Here is an 8597-nt window from a genome sequence, read left to right as displayed (position 1 = left end):
CTACCAAAATTTTCCAACCATTTTCCCAATCTTATTTACCTCCCATCCCTCCCCCCTCCCTGGATGTGCATATTATCTAATGACAAACCATAACTATAAAGATTCTACATAGGATGTCAACGGGCCCCAAATTAATTTAAAATTTTCATTATTTCCTAATATAGTAGCATTCATCTTCTCATATTTATATATTAGACATAAACTTGCCCATCAAAATGTAAAATTGAGGCGATCCCAGTTTTTCCAATTTCGTGTAATCATTTGTATACCAGTACTTGTCATAATTAAAAAGAGACGTCTTTTATGTTTATCTAGGGAATATTTAATATGCAAAATAGTACCGCAAATTATAATTTCATAAGTTAACAGAATCTCAGAATTTAAAATATTATTAATTTTTCCCCAAATTGATTTCCACAAAATCAGAATTCTAGTTCAGTAAAACAATAGATGGTCTAATATTCCTATGTCAAGGTGGCAGTGCCAGCATCTATTAGATCTAGAATTATCTAATTTATTCAACCTAACTGGGGTCCAAAAAGAACGATGCAACAAAAAGAACCAAGTTTGTTTCATAGATGCTCACGCCGTACACCTCATCCTCCAAGACCATCGAGTTGCAGAAATATACTGCTTAATCTCAATGCTCCAAATATCTCTAAGAGCGTTTTTGGGTTTCTTATTCGAACGTTCAGATATTAATTTATACCACTTGGCGGCTTGATGCCCTAGCATAGCTGCCTGAAAACAGAGGAATTGCAGGCTATAAAAAATTTTTAAATTACACCATTCAGGGAACCCTTTCTGAATAGCCTGTTTCAGTTGCAACTATTTATAAAATTGAAATTTTGAGATCCCAAAAGATTGTTGTAACCGTGAAAAATCAATCAGTTTTCCATTAGAAATTACATCCTCTAATGTTCTTATGCCTGCTTGCATCCAATCTTTCCATGCAATTTTTGAACCGCCTATTTGTATCTTGGAGTTGAGCCATAGTTATTGACACAGAGATTTCTCTATAGGAATTTCAGTTAATTTATTTATGCATCTCAGGGTCCTCCAAGTATCCAAAATAATGTTATTATCCTTAGCATAACTGGGTAGTTTAATGTCTAATATATGAGATAAATGCATTGGGGACATAATTTTCCATTCCAAAATTAACCACTCTGGATAACGTTCCATGAGATCAGGTAGGATCCAGTACATACCCTGATGCAGAATATAGGCCTGATAATACCTATAAAAATTTGGAAAATTTACCCCTCCCTCTTCAATTGATTTTTGTAAAGATACTAAGGCTATTCTAGCAGTTTTGCCCCTCCAAATAAATTTAATAAGAATACTGTTCCATTTTTTATAAAAAAAAACTTTGAAAATAGATTGGTAGCATTCCCATTTGATAACATACCACAGGCAAAATCATCATTTTCACCATTTGAACTCTCCCCCACCAAGATATATGTAACGGATTCCATTGCTCACACATTTCTGCCACCTTTAATAATAAATATTTTTCATTTATTTTTATTGTTTCCTCCAATGACTTGTAAATCCATATTCCTAAATATTTTATACTCTCTTCTTTCCAAAGAAAAGGGAAATGCTCAAACAATCCTTTTTGGGAATGTATATTAAGCGAAAGGACTTCTGATTTATTCCAATTTATTTTAATCCTGAAAACTTTCCAAATTTTTCGATCAAATCCAATAAATGTGGAATAGTAAATTCTGGATTTCTCAAATGAAGCAAAATATCATCTGCATATGCAGAAACTTTGTATTCCTGACCAGCATAAGGAATACCCTGAATCTCATCTGCTTGTTGAATAGCCAATAATAAAGATTCCAATACAATATCAAACAACAGAGGAGAATAGGGGCATCCCTGTCCAACTCCCCTCTCCAGACGAAAACCATCCGAAAAAGAATTATTTATATACAATCTGGCCAAAGGGGAGTTATACAAAGCTCTGATCATTTGTATAAATCCAGAGCCCACTCCAAACCAATCCATTGCTTGGTACATAAAAGTCCATTCTACACGATCAAATGCCTTCTCCGCATACAGAGAAGGCAGGATCTTCCATAGATTTCGTCAATGTCAACATATGAAGAGCCAATCTAGTGTTATGTGAAGAATGTCTATGAGCAACGAATCCAGTTTGATGCATATCTATAATGTAAGGGAGAGCCTTAGCCAAACGTAGGGCCAATAACTTAGCCAACAGTTTTCCATCAACATTTATCAAAGATATTGGCCTGTAGTTTGAAACCAATAAAGGATCTTTATTTGGCTTCGGCAAAATTATAGTCAAAGATTCTGCCATAGTACCTGAAATGCAGCCTTTACTCAGTTGAACCTGATATAAATTTAATAAAAAAGGCAGTAATATATTTTTTTTTGTTTATTTTATTTATAACATTTTACAATATTACCAAGCATATACATCTTGTACAGAAAAGTGAGATCAAACTACATATTAAACTATAATTCCAAAATTAATATTTGCTACAAGGAAATACCAATCTACCTGTTCTCACACTAGTCCTCAATATTATTGGATCCATTATTAAGAGCAGAACTTATATACTTCAAATTAATTAAGCAAGAAAAATCCTTGTCTAACTAAAGTGCAGAGAACTAATTTCTCATAGGCGTTATTACGTTGTTATTCCTTTTTCAAGACGTTTCATTGAGAGAAAACTAATCAATTGAGATGGCTCTGTAAATATATATTTCAATGATAAATATCTAACTACACATTTACATGGATATCTCAAGAAAAAACTGCCCCCTATTTGAGTCACTCCAGATTTTAAAATTAAAAATTCTTTCCTTCTTTTTTGAGTCTCTCTAGAGACATCAGGGAAAATCTGAATATGTTGCCCCAGGAAGTCTTTAGACCTATTTTTAAAGAAAAGTTTCAATATCCAATCTTTGTCTGGAGCCAAAGCCACAGACAACAAGAGAGTAGCCGGAACCGCCAACTCTCTATCTGATTGTTCCAATATTGCAGAAATGTCCAATGACCTCTCCCGGGGTTCCTCCATGTTTTCTTCTTTAAATTGGGGCTTAGCAGGTAAGTAATACACTCTTGTAAGAGGAGGTAAGGAATTTTCAGGAATTTCCAAAATTTCCATAAAATATCTTTTCACCATTTCTCTGGGAGAAGTTGATAGGATCTTTGGAAAATTTATAAATCTCAAGTTATTTATTCGACCATTATTCTCCTGCATTTCCAACTTCTTCCTGAGTAATATATTATCTTTTACCAACATATCTTGATGTATATATTGATGTATATATTGATGATTTTCTCCGACGTCTACAATGGGAACAAGAAGGGTCGGGTTCTAGCTCATTGGGGACACCGCCGGAGAGCGGTGCGGTGGGTGCCCCTGAGCATGATGTTACTCTTAGTCCCGATGTTAGGACGCCACCCCTGCAACCGACGCCACAAGCTGCAAGCTCTCCAAGGGACCAGAATCCACCTGAGGAGGTGGGTCTCTCTTTGTCCACAGAGGCTAGTATGGAGAGCTCGCTGAATATGACAACGCAGAGAGGAACGACCTCTCTACAAGGACTTGTGACCGGGGACAACAGAAGTTGGGGGAATACAAGACGTCACTGAGGTAAAGCTAATCTCTGAACATTTAGTTACTACATCATTACAACTTTTTTCACCTACAAAACCTCCTACAGTCACACTTGAAGCATTATGGGACTTGGTAGTGAATTTGGGAAATTCCTTAAATCCTCAAATAAAAAGTTTGGATAAAGAATTAAAAGAACAAAAGGAAGAAATAAAAGTTTTAAAGCAGGATATGTTACAATTTAAAACAGAATCACAAGATACAAATAAGGAGTTAATGTTATTAAAACAAAATCAAGATATGTTGGTAAAAGATAATATATTACTCAGGCAGTAATATATTTTTAAATGATTTATAAAACTCCACAGTGTATCCATCCCCTCCTGGAGCGAATCCAACTCTAAGGGACTTCAATGCTGTCTGGATCTCTTTTAATGTAATAGGTGCATCAAGAGATCCTTTTATATGCTCGGGAACTTTAGGACCCTTAATTGAATTCAAAAATTCTAAACCATCAAGTTCTTTATTTGAGACTTCCAATTGGCGACTGAGCAAAATGGCAGCGTGAGCTTGGGGCTCCCTCCTCCTACTGCTTAATTCTGTACTAAGACTATCATTTCTCTTGACTTTAGCATACTTTTGGCCTCCTGTCTTTTCAACGATAGTCTATTTTCTTTCCTGATGGCAACTAAGAAGAATAAAACTGATCCTCTGCTGCTCCTAAAAGGCTTAAAGCGGCGCCTCCGTCCCCAGGAAAGGCGGGTGGCGCGGACGAGCACGAGGCAGATGAAGATCCTATCCTGGCAGAACTCCATAGCATAAAATCGCTTATGAAAACCCACCTCGACATATCTAAAGATATGAGAGTAGAGCTTGAAACCATCCATGATCAACTCGCCACATCCCAGCAACATTTTGACCAATTGTCATAGTGCCTAACTGCAGTGGAAAAAGAAGTGCCGACCATCCGTACTAATGCAGCCGCCATACAGAAACTTACCTCCGATTTTGAAGATTTGGCGAACCGCAGCCGTAGATGTAATTTACACATTTTGGGAATGCCTGAAGGGACCGAAGGAAGTGATACCCTGGCTTTTATGATGGCATGGCTACCAAAATTTCTTGGCCTGGAATTCTGTCCGGCGCTTGAGCTCGAGGGTGCGCACCGATCACCGCCCAAACCAGTACAAGGAAATCGCCACCCCAGACCCATCGTGGTCAAGGTCTTGAGATTCCAACATACCCTACAGGTGCTAACAGCAGCCAAGGGGAAGGCCTCTATGCTCCACCAAGGCGGCAAAATTATCATAGTCCCCGATTTGGCGCCCTCCACTGCAGCTAGACATAAGGCATTTCTGGCTCTCCGACAAGATCTTAAAGACCTCGGCACTCAGTACGGTCTGTTTTACCCTGTAAGATTCCGGGTTACCTATCGTAATCAGACCGATACCTACATGGACCCTGAGCTTCTACGACAATGGATTCAACAAACGAAAATGGGGTGGCTGAACTGTACTGCTGCGTCATGTGCCTTTCTGCTTCAACTGTACCCATTGCTTCCAGGCCTGATATGCTGCGCTCCTCATTCTGTCCGATATCCCCACATCACATCTATTGGACTTTGAGTATTTTCCTTTAATACCTGACTTCGACTTGCCATTCCTGCCTAATCTATGACTTTTTATGACTGTTTTTGGACCTATATGGTCATGTATGAACCATTTCTCATCTACACACGTACCTGCTATGCTGTTTCACATATACTTGATGTGCCTATATTGGCTTTAACGGTGCTATCTCCGTCTTGTTCACATGTCTGTTATTCTTTGTTTTGTGTCTTATTTTTATTTTTTTCAATCATATTGAATACTGCTATGAAATAACTGATTCACCTCTATGTTGTTCATTTATTGGTCCCTGCTTCTCCTGGACCTTTTTCATATTACTCCTCCCATGTTGTTTTCTAGTATATCATTTATGATTCTTACATTGTTTTTCATCATTTCATCTTTATTATATGACTATAACTTACCCAGATTAAATTTTGTACGTTGGTTTTATATGGCTTTTATACATTACCCCTCCTCATATTAACTGCATTAGTTTTAATTTCTCTTTTATATTTTTGTGACATAGCTATCATGCCCTCCTTTCCAATGGTGACTCTATTATATATACTCTCTGAATGTATTATGGTCAATCAGATGCTGATTTTTAATCCTTTCCTGTCCCCTTGCCTCTGTTCTCTCCTTTTTTATTACGCAACCATATGAATTTTATCCTTTCGTTTTTGTATACGTATAAAATGCATTCCTTATTTATTGTATAATCTTTATTCACTCAGGTTTTTACACATTGTTTCTTCGATTTTTGTTCTTAATGGATTACTAAGTGCATGAATTCCTTAATATTAATCTTTTCTTTGCACTCATGATTTCCTCACTATATGCATTTTTCTCTATATTGTAACCGGCAGCCTCAGGGCAAGGTGTCTTGGGCCACCGGTACAAGAAAAACCTCTTGTGAGCCGCTGCGGGCAGCACAAGGAAAAATAATATAGTGTTTAGATAAGGACACCACCACACCAGGTAAGTTCTTTTCAAAATAAACTTGAGCTTTATTCCTCAAAGTAAAAATAAATATCAAGCTTTGTCAGGATGATTCTGTTTATAACTCAGACTCAATGTCCATAAGGCAAAACTAAATAAGTTGCCAAAGTCCACAAACTCATAGTCCATCAGCATGTATCCAAAAGAAAAGAAAAAACTCAAAACACACAAGCTTCAGAGCTGTGTCAATTCCAAATAAGTCAGTGCAATTACACTGGCTTCTTCAGCATCAGAGTGCTGGCCAGACAGAGTGCTCCGTGTGGTGTTAATCTGCCATGGAAATTGGCCCTCTATCCCACCACTATGAACATGGGGCTAACCCCCTGTCTGGGACTGGGAACAGTTCACTTCTCCCCAAAAAGGAAAACAAGTTCCAACAATTCAGTTCTTTACCCAGTTCAAAAGACAATTTCTTTTCTTCAGCTGACTTAAAATAGCCAGCACAGGCAAGCAATTAACAAAACAAACTTCAAAAAAATCATTCAATAGTCAGTCACTTGCCTTTCACACAGCATATCTCCATATCTTCACTAGGCAATTCAATAATTGACTCAGCATTGGCTTCCAACTCCATATCCTGTGGCTCCTCCAGCAGATCAAGAGACATGTCCTCACCAGCCTCTGTTAGCTCCATAGCTTCTGGAGTTTGGCTGACATTCAGAGCTCTCAGCCCTGAGTGCTGGAACCTGTCCTCTCCAAGTGCCTGCTGCCTCTGATTCTCAAGGAACTGGGTTTTCAGGTTAAGGAGTCTGCAGCCCCGCCCCAAACCCTCAGGAGGAAGTGATTTCCTGTTAATCACCCTAGGCTTCTGTGGGGGATGGGAATCCTGCAGTTCTTCCCTCCTACTCCCTCTACAGGACACAGAAGGAAACTCATTCACTGACTGAAATTGGGTTTTAAAAGTAGGTAATTGTGTGGAGCCTGAACCTGACTTGTGCACTGCTCTTGGGACATTCCTAGCAGGCATAGTCTGCTTACCACATACCCCTCCCCTTAACTGACTGCTAGGGATGGACCTAGGCCTCTTCGGGTCCTTTTCCCCAACACGGGATAAAGCGTCAGCATTAGTATGAAGACGGCCAGGCCTATGTATCGTTTTATATTGGAAAGTTTGCAGGGCCAGATACCACCTGGTGAGCCGGGCATTATTATTCCTCATAGAATTCAGCCAGCTCAACGCAGCGTGGTCAGTGACCAATGTAAACTCTCGTCCTTCCAGATAGTGTTCTAGGCTCTGCATGGCCCACTTGGCAGCTAGACATTCCAGTTCTACCGTTGCATAATGCTTTTCATTATCATGCAACTTCCTACTGAGATAAAGAACTGGATGTTCTAGCCCCTCTACCTCTTGACTCAGGACCACGCCTAAACCAGTTTGTGAGGCATCTGTCTGTAAGACAAATGGACGTTGGAAATTCACTGATGCCAACACTGGTTCAGAGCACAGACAGGTCTTGAGATCTCCCAATGCCTTCCTACCCTCTGGGTCCCAATGTAATTTGTCAGGCCTATTCTTCTTAAGCATTTCCGTCAGTGAGGCAGCACGGGTGGCAAAATGAGGAATAAATCGCCGATAGTACCCCACCAACCCCAGGAATCTCCGTAATTGCTTCTTGGATTCTGGTTCCGGGTACTCTTGAATACACTGGATTTTATCTACTAAGGGCTTTACCACCCCCCCCTCCTACCAAGTATCCTAGATACTTGACTTCTTTTTCCCCCACACAGCATTTCTCGGGGTTGATTGTTAGACCTGCCTCCCTTAATGCCTGTAAGACCGCCCGTACTTGCTCCATATGCTGAGCCCAAGTTTGGGAATGAATGACAATATCATCCAAATAGGCGGACGCATACGCCTGATGCCCCCTTAGGACCTGATCCATCAAGCGTTGGCATGAAGCGGCAGCACCATGCAAGCCGAAGGGCATTTTGGTAATTTGGAACAAGCCTAAAGGGGAACCAAAAGCAGTCTTAGGTCTAGAGTGGGTGTCAAAGGGATCTACCAATACCCCTTTGTGAGATCCAGGGTGGTAAGATACTGCACCTGCCCCAACTTATCCAGCAATTCCTCCACCCTGGGCATTGGAAAAGCATCGAACTGTGAGATAGCATTCAATTGGCGGAAGTCGATGCAGAACCTGGGTGACCCATCTGCCTTGGGCACAATCACGATAGGGCTTGCCCAAGGACTCTGGGAAGGTTCAATGACCCCCAGGGCTAACATCTCTTCTACCAATTCCTGAACTAGCACCCTCTTTTCCTCAGACAGCCAATAGGGCTTAACCCTTACTACCTGCCCTGGAAGAGTCTGAATATCATGGCTTATCAGAGTAGTGTTACGCGGGATGGGAGAGAAAACATCCCCAAATTCCTCCAGTAAACCTTCTACTCC

Source organism: Geotrypetes seraphini, chromosome 5 (genome assembly GCF_902459505.1).
Source record: "Geotrypetes seraphini chromosome 5, aGeoSer1.1, whole genome shotgun sequence".
NCBI classification, from domain to species: Eukaryota; Metazoa; Chordata; class Amphibia; order Gymnophiona; family Dermophiidae; genus Geotrypetes; species Geotrypetes seraphini.
Note: the sequence above shows the minus strand (reverse complement) of the source record.